The 13,521-nt window shown below is 56.8% G+C and overlaps 1 pseudogene; it reads right to left on the reverse strand.

The window, feature by feature from the left end:
• Positions 1-1,926: 1,926 nt before the first annotated feature.
• Positions 1,927-11,384, reverse strand: LOC112552094 (annotated as a pseudogene).
• Between the last annotated feature and the right edge of the window lie 2,137 nt (positions 11,385-13,521).

Below are 13,521 nucleotides of genomic sequence, written 5' to 3' on the forward strand. Positions count from 1 at the left end.
TCCCTGCTTGGCTTCTGCCACAGTAGTACAGCTTTCTGCTCCTCCAGATCTTTGGTCAGGACACGACTTTTTTGAAGGAGCTCTTTATATTCATTGCAGCGTTGCTCATGCTTGGCAAAATTGGTGATACCCTGCAAGGGACTGTATCACAGTGCCCTGAACACAGGGATGTGGCAGCTGAATGGAGGGGGCCTCATCACCTGCCTTGGGGATCCCGAGGTGCTGGGGAGCACCTGCCATTCTCCATATCATCTGCAGAAGTCCCCTGACACCCAGGGCCCTGGCAGGCACCTCACGCTCTGTCCTGTGCTGCCCAGAAGGGCTCATGCCAGGCCCTCCTGAATGCAGCCTGTCACCAGGCAAGACCTGGGGCACCATTAGATCCTAGGTACTGGTCCGAGGCCACATGCATCTACTCCTCCCAGCACGTGCCTCAGGGACAAAACTGCCAGGCTTCATTCCCAGCTCTGCCATTCACTCCCTGGGTGATCTTGGGCAAGTCCTTCCCACAGCCTTGCCTCAGTTTCCCCATCTATAAATCACAGCCTATAGCCGCCCCCCGCACAGCAGACCCAAGTGCTGGGAGGTGCCCAGATGCTGCAAACAGAGGAGTCCTAGCTTGGCCTCTTGGGGCACCTGGGTGTCCATGGACTGTTCTGCCTTTTGGTGCAAGCATTTCAGGCCATTCAGCCAGCTCAGGGCACAAGGGCGTGCTGGACAGGGACCAAATCCTGTCCAGATAGGACAGCTGATGGCAACAGATCCATCTCTGCCAGCGCCTCACAGCCACTTACCTGCTGCCTGCACCTGGGCTCCTGTCCTCCAAACACATCCTCTGGAGGGACCCAGACCCTGGGGGCTTTCCTGCTTGTCTTGGGCTGGGCAGGTGGTGGTGTTGGTGTACCGTGTCCAGCCGTGCAGCTTGCCTCCACCTGGGGGGGCTGAACACGGACAGCAGATGTTTAGCAGAAGCCATCCTGGGACCCAGGCACTAAGGGCGGCTGGTACTCCTCTCCAAGCCAGGCATGTTGTTATTCTAGCTGGGCAGATTCCCATATTGGAGATCAGACTGTGATTCCAGTGCAAGTCCCCAAGCTAGAGAACAGGTTGCAGGAAGAGAGAGACCTAGACCAGGAAAAAACAGTCAGGTTGCACCAAGCTGCAGTGATCCTGGCTGCAGGATGCAGCTACGCTAGATGGGCCAAGAAGTAGGAGAAGCAGCTGGTTTTACAGGGCCTTGAGCAGGCTGGAATAGTGTTGAACTTAAATGTCTGAGTGCTACAAAGTACTGGTTGAAGCCCATGGTGGCTGAGCCAGAGGCTTGGCTGATTCTGGATAAAAAAGGATTAGTTCAGGAACATCCCTCAGACTTCAGTTCTTTCTGGACTGGATCCACTTGAGAATATACAACTACAGCAGACCAACCCAGGGGCACAGGGGCTGCCTGTAACTGGGGAGGGTGGAGCTGGCCTTCCCTTTCTGGGTCTGAACGATCAACACCGACTCTTCTCAGAAAAGGAAACTTAAGATTTAACTCTGATAAGAAAGGGACACTTTATTATTTTACATCTACTCTTAACATCTGCATTCTACATTCTACGTTGTACCTTTGCTTTTCTCTCTCCCTCGGTGGCGCTGGAAGGATTCTCCCTTGAGACGGGTGCACTAAGGCAGGCTGCTAAGGCAACAGAAACTGTTATGGTCTGACTGTGCCCCAGTGCCTCAGAGGAAGGCAAAACCTGCCCAGAAGCTAGCTCCATAGATGAGGGGGGGGAGGAGATTCCTTCCTGGCCCCTACTGGTAACTGGAAAAAGCCCCAAGGCAGGTGTAACAAAATGTCACCCACACAAGTTTGTCCTCCATTTGGCAACCTGGGGACCACAAACTCATGGTGTGTTTTCTTTCCTCAGACCTTTGCAAGGCAGGGCTGGCAGAATTTCTTGAGTTCTTCAACCATGAAGGTTTCTGAAGCTGCTTCTCTGTGCAGAGGCTGAAGTGGCTGTGGAGGATGGCTCAGACTGGATGGATCTGCTCAGTCAGTGACTTGTGTGGTGTCTTCGGCACTGTTGTAGGTTTTCTCTGTAGCCACCAGGCCAGAGACCAGCCTGTGGAGGTTCAGTCAGATAGCTGCTCTCAGGGTCAAGATGGTTTGGAGCTGTCGCTATGCAGCTTAAGAAAAGGCAGCAAAGGATTAGATCTGTGCACCATGCAGGCCCATCCACACCTCCCTGGGCAGGGGGCAGGTTTGTCCAGGGCCAACAGGGCATGAGGCAAAGGCTCCTACACAAATCCCTGTTCCCCAGAGGCAGAGGGAACAGGACAGTACCTGCAGGAGCAAGTGTGCGTTGCTGGAGTGAGGAGGGGGTCCCGGAGGAGCTGGCTAGCAGGCTGTGCCCTTGCAGGTTTTCAGGGAGCCCTTTGAAGCAGGGTATGATGAAGAGCTTGTTCAGGACCCTGACAGGGATTTCTTTCTCCTGCAGTGGCACAAGAACTAGTTAGAGACTCTGCTGCCCCCAGGAAGGACAGGGGATGTGGGGAGGGGTCATGGACCCTGGACCCAGCACAATCCTCACCCAGCCCTTCCCTGCCCCTAAGAGATGGATTCCCCCCAGCCTCCAAGACAGACTCTTCTCTGCCTCCTGACTGACCCCACAGCCCAGTTCCCAGCCCTGGGGAGTCCAAGCTCCTGCCCCACTCCCCACACACCTCCCTGGCACTTCTTCAACTTGCTCCCATGTGGGGAAGCAGCTCAGGCAAATGGATGGTGTCTATGCTGTAGGACTAGGTGTTCCTCCAGTCAGCCTCCAGTGAGACATTCTCCATCAGCTCCTGTGAGACCCAAAGGGAAGGACAAGGATAGGGCCCCACAGGCCAAAGCCAGGTCCCACACAGGAGACCACCCAGTGCTGCAGGTGCAGGCAGCAGGATCCCAACCACTCCATTGGGCTGCCTCATACATCTCTCTTCTACTCACCCAGCTGGGCTGGTCCTCTCCCTCCCACGCCATTGCAAACATGCCACTCAAACAACCCACTTGCTCCTTGATACCTCCCTCAGCTGCCCTCCAGATGCAGGATTGCCCCCCAGCCTCTACTACAATCTGCCTTCTCTGCTGTTCTAGCCCAATGCCTAGGTCCAGGCATGCCTGCCCTTCTCTCTCCATTAATTGCAGCTCCACCTCTCCTCTCCTTTCTGGCCTCACAAAACCAGTTCTCCTCTCTCTCCCTCTTGTCACACCATCCCGTGCTACATCCTACTCACCACAATCTTCTCCAGCACGGCCACTTTCAGGCTCTGCAGCTCCATAGCCCCCTCTTCCCTTTGCTCCACAGCTGTGCACAGGGTGAGGCTCACCAACAGTAATCGCTCCCCATCCTTCCTGTCCAGCATCTACCAGGAATGGGGCCAGGGGAAAAGCAGGCTCTTAGCCAGGGGCTTTCTGCTCCTCCCCAAACCCGCTGTGGGACTCAGGTCTCCTGGGACCCCCATGGTGCTGACATGCATCTCCTCCGCGGCAGGCGGACTGAGGAGCAGGGCAGTGTCTGTGGAGAGAAGGGACCCAGCTGGGTCTCCACAAACATATGAACCTCGAGCACAGCCTGTACGCTTGTTGTGTCTCCCCTTTTGGGCTCCTTATCACCGCAAACTGGACTGGAGAATGGAGGACTGACTGGATGCCAGCTCTATTGAGGAAGTTTCATACCTTTCCTGGTTCCTGGAGGTGATTTCTGGTAATGAAGAAGGCAGCTTCCTTTGGGGACCTCCTGTCTTCATCCTCCTTCTCTTTGTCCTCCTCCTCTCCAACCAGCTCCACAGTGGCTGGGCTGGGGATCACTGCAGCAGGGAGGAAAGGGGAGAGGGTGACTCCTGTGCCCCCGATGGGAATGGAAGTGGGGTGCGGGGAGCAGAGATGGTGTTGTGCTCCCCTTGCCAGCACAAGGGCCCCCTGCCTATGTAAGAGTCTCATGTAGTCCTCCATCACCCTCAGCCCCTGCAACCTCATGGCTATCATGGCTGAGAGGAGACTGGACTGTTTCTGCTCCTCTGGGAGGTGCCTGACCCCAACACAAGTGACCCTGGCTCCCTCTTCACCCCACCCCCAATGAGGCCACACCCAGAAACAGGGACCAGGAGGGTCATGTGGCTCAGTCCCCTTACTTTGGCCAGGATCCCACTGCCCAGCTCCCAGAGGGCCTGATTGGCCTCACAGAGGGAATGGCCCTGAGACTTCCTGGCCCCCAGCAGCTCCCCTCACCAGTGTGGCTGGCATCAGGGGCTGGGGGGTCCTGGACTCCAGGGAGCTACTGCAGGGAGCTGTGCAAGTGATTTCAGGAGGAGCTGCAGCTCAGGTTGGGGCTGCTTCAGGACTCACTCAGCTCGTGCCCCAGGGAGGCCGGGTCCTCGTCCACAGCTCGGCATGGGGCTGCCTCCTGCTGCAGGGCTGCAGGGCTGGGCTCCAGGTTGCTTGATGCCATGGGAGGGGAGCTACATGGCTCTTCTGGTGCCCGGTGCACTTGTGGTGCTGGCTTCTGCCTACCCAGCTGCGCCTAGGGCTGACCTCCTCCTCAGCATCCATCTCAGCCTGGCCATCCTGGCACCAAGCACAAGCAGTCAAGAATTGGGCACCCCTCCATACTCTTCTGCTCCTCTATGACTCAGCCAGTTAACAAGCAGGGGTCTCCCTGGGTTTCATCCATGACAGCCCACCATCCCTGATGTTAGGGTGTTGCAGGTTGGGAAGCTGGTTTGAACACAGCTCCCTGCTCCTGCCCCTCACCTTTCACCCTACTTGACTGGCCATGGGCTGGAGCCCCTGGTTATCCAGGCAGCCCCATGGGATGAACCCTAGGGCTGGGATTTGGGAGTGCCAAGCAGAGGAGGACAGGGGCCCCTTCCCTGGGACCTGTGGGTGACCAGCAGCAGCATGGCTATGGGCTCCTGTATGCTTTCAGAACCACCTTTTTTCAGTCCATGTGCCTTGGATGTGCTGGTGTGGCCAGAGCAGCGGATGAGGCCAGTGCTGTGCTGCCAGCACCCCACGATACTTTCATGTTTATAACAGGGTGTGGGAGGCCTCCAATTTTTTGTTTTCCCAGGGCCCCAATGAATCTTAATCCACCTCTGCTAGCTTTGGATCAAGATTTGCCAGGGGGCACCGTTTACACCAGGCTCCTGCACTTGGCTGGGTCTCCTTACCCCTCTGGTGCAGAAGGATTCGAGTGAGCCAATACAAGCCCACCGTGGCACTGCAGCTGATGGTCTCCACTGGGTCACTGAGGGACAGACCCAGGCATGCTTCCATGTCCCCCACCTCAGGCACATCAGGGGAGCACTAAGCAGAGGCAGAGGAGGGGGCAGCGAATGCATATCCTACCTTTCCTGCCACACCAGGGCCACCTCCATTTGGACCTGGAAGTGGTGGATTTCTTTACCTGCTCTTCCCTGCCACCGGGAGCTACCCATTTCCTTTGGCACAGATGAGGCACAGCACTCACCTTGATGGGCCCCTCCTCATCACAGCGGGTAGGGCCTGAATCCTTCTACCTAGGGCCCCTACTGCTGTTTTCTTCCATGAAGCCCACCTTGGCTGTCCTCCTCCTCAGCACCCACCTCAGTCTGTCCATCCTGGCACCAAGCATGGGCAGTCAAAAATTGGGGTTCAAGGCAGCCCTCCATACTCATCTGCCCCTCCACGACTCATCCAGGTGACAGGCCGGTGTCTCCCTGGGTTGCATCCATGACAGCCCACCATCTCCAGCCCTAGGGTGTTGCAGGCTGGGAAGCTGGAAAGACCTGAAGCCAGTTTGAACACAGCTCCCTGCTTCTGCCCCTCACCTTTCGCCCTACTTAACTGGCCATGGGCTGAAGCTTCAGGGAGTCCAGGCAGCCCCTGAGATGGACCCTGGGGCTGGGATTCAGGAGTGCCAAGCAGAGGAAGACAGGCACCCCTTCCCTGGGACCTGCGGGTGCCCAGAAGCAGCACAGCTATGGGCTCCTGCATGATCTCAGAACCACTTTTCAGTCCACATGCCTTGGATGTGCTGGTGTGGCCAAAGTGGGGGACAAGGCCAGTGCTGTGCTGCCAGCACCCCACGATAGTTTCATGTTCATAATGGGTGCAGGAGGCCTCCAATTTTCTGCTTTGCCAGGTCCCCAATGAATCTTAATCTGCCTCTGCTAGCTTTGAATCAAGATTTTTTGTTTTGTTTTGTTTTGTTTTGGTTGGGGTGGGGGGAGCACCGTTTGCATTGGGCTCCTACACTTGACTGGGTCTCCTTACCTGTCTGGTGCAGGAGGATTTGAGCAAGCTAATACAAGCCCTCCGTGGTGTTGCAGCCAATGGCCTCCTCTGGGTCACTGATGGACAGACCCTGGTGTGCTGCTATGTCCCTACCTCAGGCATGTCAGGAGAGCACTAAGCAGAAGCAGAGGAGGGGGCAAATAATGCGTGTCCTATCTCCCCTGCCCTGCAACTTTCCCAGGCCCACATGTCTCTCTCCACTTCCCCCATTACCCAGCAGGAGGGTACGGTAGCAGGAGCGGGCAGAGAACATAGTGCCAGGACATTAAATCCTTCTGTTTCCATGGGAACCTGGACCTGGGGACTTGGTCAGGGCCCCATGATGATTCCCTGTGCCTGCTGCTCCAGGGCTACAAAGGCCCCAAGACCAGGGGGAACTATGCCCAGAGCAGGCCATGGAAAAGAGACCCCTAGAAAGAGAGCCAGGGGTACCAATGAGACAGAAGCAGAGCCCTGGAGTGAAGCTCAGGTCCCAGCTCGGACTCCAGTCTCCGAGGAGGACTCTGACAATGACAGGGGATCAGGACACCAGCCTTCAGGGCTCTCTAACCTCAAATTGTGGGAGAAGGAGGACAGCAAAGGAGATGAGGGTGGTGCTGGTCCTCATGCCCAGAGCTCAGTGCTGGGCATCCAGCAGGAGACTGGATGAGATGACCCCCTGGAGTCCACTTTAGCCCTGCTTTTCTAAGAGTCTCTGGCATTCATGCATTTGTAGCGACCTGGGCCCTGGGCAGCTCCTAAGCAATCCTGAGCTGAGGCTGGGATGGGGAAGCTTGTCCTGAAGGGAACACACTCTGTATCTTTGAGCTTGGCCAGAGACCTTCACCCTGTGGGACATGACGTGCGCAAGGGAACTTGAAGTGTCATCATACTCAGGCAGGTGCCACCATACTCAGGCAGATTAATTCATTGTTTTATCCAAATTACTTGGCAGGCTTCCCGTTCTCCTAGAGGCCAGTTTCCTGAAAAGTCAGGGAAGATCTGCACCTTATAGACAGGTGCAGGCTTCAGCCTCTGCAAGGTGACCTGGGGCCACCATATCTTGGGCTATACGTACATATCTCACTGATCCAGTTAACCTATAAGGTGCAAATTGACCCTTCCTTGTGCTAGAGCTCAGACTCCTGTGGCTAATAAACTCTCTCTGCTCCATGTGGTGAGGTGAGAGCAACAATACATGGCACAGAGGCGAGGGACCCTTTCTCACTCTCCTGAACCCAAGGCACCAGCTGGCTTTGTCCCCGATCAGGAGGCCGGCTTTCCCCAGGATGGCATAGAGGAAGACCATCCCAGCTGACTTCAGGTGCAGCAGCTCATGTTGAACTGCCAGAATGGCCTTCTGCAGGAATGATCTCTTTTGTTCCTCCAACAAGATCTTTCTCAGCCCCTGAAAGCAGAGGACACAAGGCTTGGTGGATTCCAGAGACAGGCTCCATCTCTGGGACCTGGGACCATGTTGCTCTGGACACTTGCAAACCCCAAACCCAATGCAGGAAGAACCTGTGAGCTGGAGACAAGCAGCAGGACTTTCTCCAGAGCCCACCACGCAGCCAAGCCAAGGAGACACAGACTTCAGCTTGGCAAGGGGTAGGCACAGCATCCTCACCTCTCCAACTCTTGCTGGGTCCCTGTAGCCCTGGACCTGGCTTGGCTCCATCAGGCACTCACAGAACAGCTTGTCTGCCCCTTGCATGTCATGGCCTGGGAGAAGTGGAGACACGAGGCTCTGAGCTGCCACCCCAGCTTTGGATCAGGCTTTTGGGGGGGCACTGTTTACATCATGGTCCTGAGCTCCACCTGGGTCTCTTTACCCCTTTGGTGCAGGAGGATTTGAGCGAGCTAATACAAGCCCTCCATGGTATTGTAGCCAATGGTCTCCACTGGGTCACTGATGGACAGACCCAGGTGCGCTGCCATGTCCCCCACCTCAGGCACATCAGGGGAGCCCTAAGGAGAGGGAGAGGACAGAGGAATCCATGCGTGTCTTACCATCCCGGGCCCGCAGCTTCCCCAGGACCACCTGTCTCTCTCCACTTCCCACCACCATTACAAAGCACAAGGCAGGGGCAGAGAACATAGTGCCAGGACACGAAATCCTTCTGTTCTCATGGGAACCTGGAGCGCGGGGACTTGGTCAGGGCCCCATGATGTATCCCCGTGCCTGTTGCTCCACGGTTACAAAAGTGCCAGGATCTGGGTGGACCGTGCCCAGAGCAGGCCATGGAAAAGAGACCCCCAAAAAGAGAAAAATAGAGCCAGGGGGCACCAATGAGACAGAAGCAGAGCCCTGGAGTGAAGCTCAGTTCCCAGCTCGGACTCCACTCTCCCAGGAGGGCCCTGACAATGACAGGGGACCAGGACACCAGGGGTCAGGGCTCTCTAACCTCAAATTGTGGGAGAAGGTGAACTGCAAAGGAGATGAGGGTGGTGCTGGTCCTTGTGCCCAGGGCTCAGTGCTGGGCATTCGGCAACTCCATCCAGAACGTGAATTCCAGTGGGAATAAGACATCAAAATCATCGGGCACGTGCCTCTGCTGTACAGAGCAATCTTGTCTTCCTTCTCCCCTTCAAGGTCGAGGCTTTGAGATCAGGCTTGACTGTCAATCTTACGGCTCCACAGGTGTTGAGAGAGGCTTGTGCAGGGCTTGGGACTGTCCCTCCCAGGGCCCAAGACCTCTGCATCCTGCTCACCTCCCACAGGAAATTCAGCCTGCCCAGGTTGGGGGTGCTGGACAGCAGGCACCACAGCAGGCCCTCCAGATTCCCCGTGTGCATCCTTTGTGTGACCAGGAAGGGGAGGGAGAGCCCAGGGTCAGTGCCATGCAGCTTGTGCCCGCACCTGCCAGGGGCTGGCTTGTGGGACAGGGCAGTGGCAGGGGGACCTACCAGGTCGCTGTTGTTGTCGCGCCCTATGGCCCAGAAGGTTTTGGAAGCTGCAGCTTGCAGGAGGCATGACTGCAGGAAGGAGTGCAGGTACATCTTCAGGTTGCTGTCAGGAGAGAGGAGCCTGCATGAGACTGAGCAGTGCAAGGCAAGGGTGGCACTGGGGTGGGCAGGAAACAGCTCAGAAATCTGGGCCTGAGCAGCGGCGCAGAGCAAGGACTGTCAGGCAGAAGTCCTCGTACCTAAGGTACCAGATGGCAGCTATGATGGTGGGAGGATGCTTCCCAAGTCTTACTCAGTTGACAAATCCTCCATCAGCTCCTGTGAAACCCAAAGGGAAGGGTGAGGTTAGGGCCCCACAGGCCACAGCCCCGTCTCGCATGGGAGACCACCCAGTGCTTCAGGCACCCGCAGCAGGATCCCACCCATCCCACTGGGCTGCCTCAAACGTTCCCCTCTCACCGACCCCACTGGGCTGGCCCTCTCCTACCCACAGCCACTCAAACATGTCACTCAAACCACCCACTTGCTCCCTGATCGCGCCCTCATCTGCCCTCCAGACACATGATTCCCTCCGGCCTCTGCCAGAATGTCCCTTCTCTGCTGCCCCAGCCCAAGACTCAGGCCCAGGCGTATCTGCCCTTCTCTCCCTGTTCCAGCTCCACCTCTCCCCTCCTTCCTGGACTGAAGCAACCCTTTCTTCTATCCTTCCCTCTTCCCACACCATCCTGTGCAACCTCCTACTCACCATGGTCTTTTCAGGGATGGACACTATTCATCCCTGCAGCTCCACAGCCTCCTCTCCCCTCTGCTCCATGGCTACGCACAGGGTGAGGAGCTCCTGCAGCAGGCGCTGTCCATCCTTTCTGGGCTGCATCTACCAGGAGTGGGACTGGGGCAAAGTCCAGTTCTTAGCCAGAGACCCCTCAGGACCTAGAGACCAGTGGGACTCAGGCCTCTTGGGACCCCCACAGTGCTGAAATGCATCTCCTCCAGGGCAGGCTCAGTGAGGAGCAGGGCAGTGCCTGTGGTGGAAGGAACCTGCTGGGATTTCACAAACACACCCACCTACAGCACAGCCCACGGGTGAGCGTCTCCCCAGGGATGGAACAGAGGACTATCTGGGTGCTGGCTGCACTGGGGAAGTTTCCTACCTCCCCTGGTTCCTGGAGGTGCTGTGTGAATGAGGGCAGCCAAGTCTTCTGATGTTCCTTGTCCTCTTCTTCATGCTCTTCCTCATCCTGGGTCTTCTCACTGGCTGGACTGGGAATCACTGCAGTGGGAAGGAAAGCAGGGAGGGTGAGACCTTCGCTCTGGTGGATAACACAGATGAGGTGTGAGGGGAAGAGGTGGTGTCATGATCCTCTTGCCAGCCAAAGGCCCCCTTCCAATAACCCTACTCCACACCTGCTACCTCATGCCCCCATGGCTGAGAACAGACTAGACTGCCCCTGCTCTCCTGGAAAGTGCCTCTCCTCACCACAAGTGACCCTGCCTCCTTTTTCACCCTACATCCCACCAAGGCCACACCACACATAGGGACCAGGAGGGTTGTGCAGTTCACCCCCCTCGCCTTGGCCAGGAATAGATCTACCTGCCCAGCCCTACTCGGGGTCTGATTGGCCTCACAGAGTGAATGGCCCTGAAATCTCCTGGCCCCCAGTGCGTTTCCTCACCTATGCGGTTGGTGCCAGGGGCTGGGAGGCTCCCGGGCTGCAGGGAACTGTTCAAGTCTGTGGAGGAGGAGCTGCAGCTCAGGCTGGGGCTGTTGCAGGACTGGCTCAGCTCCTGCCCCAGGGTGACTAGGCCTCCATTGTGCCTCTACTAGGGGGCTGCCTCCTGCTGGGGGGCTGCAGGTGCAGGCTCCAGGCTGCCCCCATGCCCTGGGCAGGGGGTTGCATGGCTTTTCTGCCCAGTGCTCTTCTCCTCTGGGCTCCTGCCAGCCCAAGTGCACCCAGGGCCACCTCCACTTGGACCTGGAGGTGGTTGGTTTCTTCAGCTGGTCTTCCTTGGCGCTGGGAGCTGCTAGTTTCTTATGCCAGCACACAGGGCACAGCCACATTCTTGCCTTGATAGACCCCTCTTAAAACTGGGGGGGTAGAGGAGGACACAAATGTTCCTGCCCAGGCCCCCTGCTGCTCTCTTTTGGCATGTAGCCCACCTTGGCTGTCCTCCTCAGCACCCACCTCAGCCTGTCCATCCTGGCACTGAGCTGGAGCAGTCCTCAACTGGCTTTCAAAGCACCCCTTCTATACCTGTCTGCATCTCACTTCTCTCCAGGAGATAGGTAGGTGGCCCCTGGGGTTCACCCATGCCCCCAGCATCCCTGGCACTAGGGGGTTATGAGCAGCAAAAGCCCTGGAATCAGGGTCAAAGACCTGCAGCTGATTTGGACACACAGATCCCTGCTTGTGCCCTTCACCTCTGGCCCCTCACCTGCCCGGGGAATGGAGCGCTGCTGGGAGGGTGCTCACAGGCCCTGGGGACACCTCACACTCCTCCCTCTGGCTCCCGCACTCAGGCCTCCTGCCTTGCCTCCGACCAGTGTCCCACATGGCCTGGACCTGCCATTGCTGCCGTTGGATGGGGATGATGCCTACTCCCGAAAGCCTCTTTGAAGCCATCCTCTTGCACAGCTCCTTCCCCTGGAGCCAGTCTGCACCTCTCCTGCCTCCCACCCCTTTCCCTCTCTGCTTGCCCATGCCAGGAGTTTTGTCCCTTCCGGACCTTCTCTTGCTGGCCCTTTCCTGCCGCCTGAGAGAAACTCCTGCCACCCTGTGGTGGGCTTCTTGCTTTGCACAGCTGCTATTGGCTTCTCCCTGAACCTTGTCTTCATGCCCGTTATTACTCAGGAGGGGATGACCCCCCTTATCTGCCCCAGCAATAAAGGTGGCTCTAAATATACTGTAAGAAGAACCAACATTTCAATCCACACTGGCTGTGCACTGCACTCCAGCCATCCTGGCGGGGAAGGGAACCCTGTCCTGGGAAGTATTGGGAAGCCTTGTGACACCCATGCAGGAACAGATGGTCTGAATTGGAGATAAAACACACACGAGGTTAGAGCACAAAAATGTCTTGTCATGTGGTAGGCAGGGGGTGGCCTCCAGAGCGTGGCTAGATCCTGCCTCCTACACACAGAGCTGCAGGGAACATTACTCAGCCCCTCACTCCAAAGGCAGGGTCTTGTCGGCTTCATCTTTATTCTTCACGTTTTTTCTGCACACAGGCCACGAGCCTTAAAGCAGAAGAGACCCTCACTCCCCTCATATCTCTACCCCTGCTGGAGCCTCTGGCAGCGTTGCCCAAGGACCTCAACCTTAACTGCTCAGTCCTGGGTGAGAGATCAGAGCCAATTCCTCCCTGAGACCAGTTCTCCTGTCGCACTCAAGTGAGTCAATTGCTAAGAGAAACAAGATGGGACTTTAAAATTGCCTGAAATGTTCATACCCCTGGACCGTGGTTTCAACGAGGAAATGAATCCTCAGCCAGTGGAACTGATCCGGGTTTGTGCTTCAATTCTGCACTTCATTAAAAAGGAGGAGAAACCCCATTTCTAGGTGCCTCTGATGGGGCAGCTCGGCCAGGCACGGCTCTGTTTTCTCCCTCCTGGCTTTACACAGGAACAAAAGACCCCAGAGCAGCCTTCCTTCAGGGCAGCCTCCATGTCTACCTGGGCCCGCACTCCATGCTGCCTGCTGATGGGCATCCCTCTGGGCAGGCCAGGCAGTCCCCCAAATTGAGGGCAGGTGGAAGAAATGCCCAAGTCACTCACCCACATTGCCAGAATCATCTTGTTCTTCACCAGTGCCAAAACGAGGAATGGGTATGGTGGCCACTGCCCGGAGCTGTGCACATGGCAATGGGGCCCTGCTCATAGCTACACTCCTGCTGGGCTCCCTTAGCTTGCTCTGCATCCTCTCTCTTTAAACAGGCACAGAGGACCAGAAACTGGGCCATGCACCAACCCGGCACCCAAAGCTGCTCAGGCTGCCCAGCAACCCCAGGAAACAGAGCCTGGGAAGCCTCATGACAGGACCTGTCCTGGGAAGTCCACAGGCAGCATAGAAAGGACCAGTCAATACATCCTGGAGCAAAAAGTACCTGCCACTCAAAATGCCAATCTCAAAGCTGGCAGCAATCCCAGCTCTAGCCCAGCTGGGGGGCCCTGGAGACTAGCCTGCTTCCTTTGCACATGGACTGCCTTCCCCCACTGTGTCCTAAATACATCTCTAGGAGTCCAACCAACTCCAAGCAAGAAAACACCTCTAACCCCTTCCTGTTCCCTAATCCTAACCCCTACCCTGACCCTAACCACAGCTCAGCCTGCTTCTGCA

This window comes from Alligator sinensis, unplaced genomic scaffold (genome assembly GCF_000455745.1).
Source record: "Alligator sinensis unplaced genomic scaffold, ASM45574v1 scaffold1391_1, whole genome shotgun sequence".
NCBI classification, from domain to species: Eukaryota; Metazoa; Chordata; order Crocodylia; family Alligatoridae; genus Alligator; species Alligator sinensis.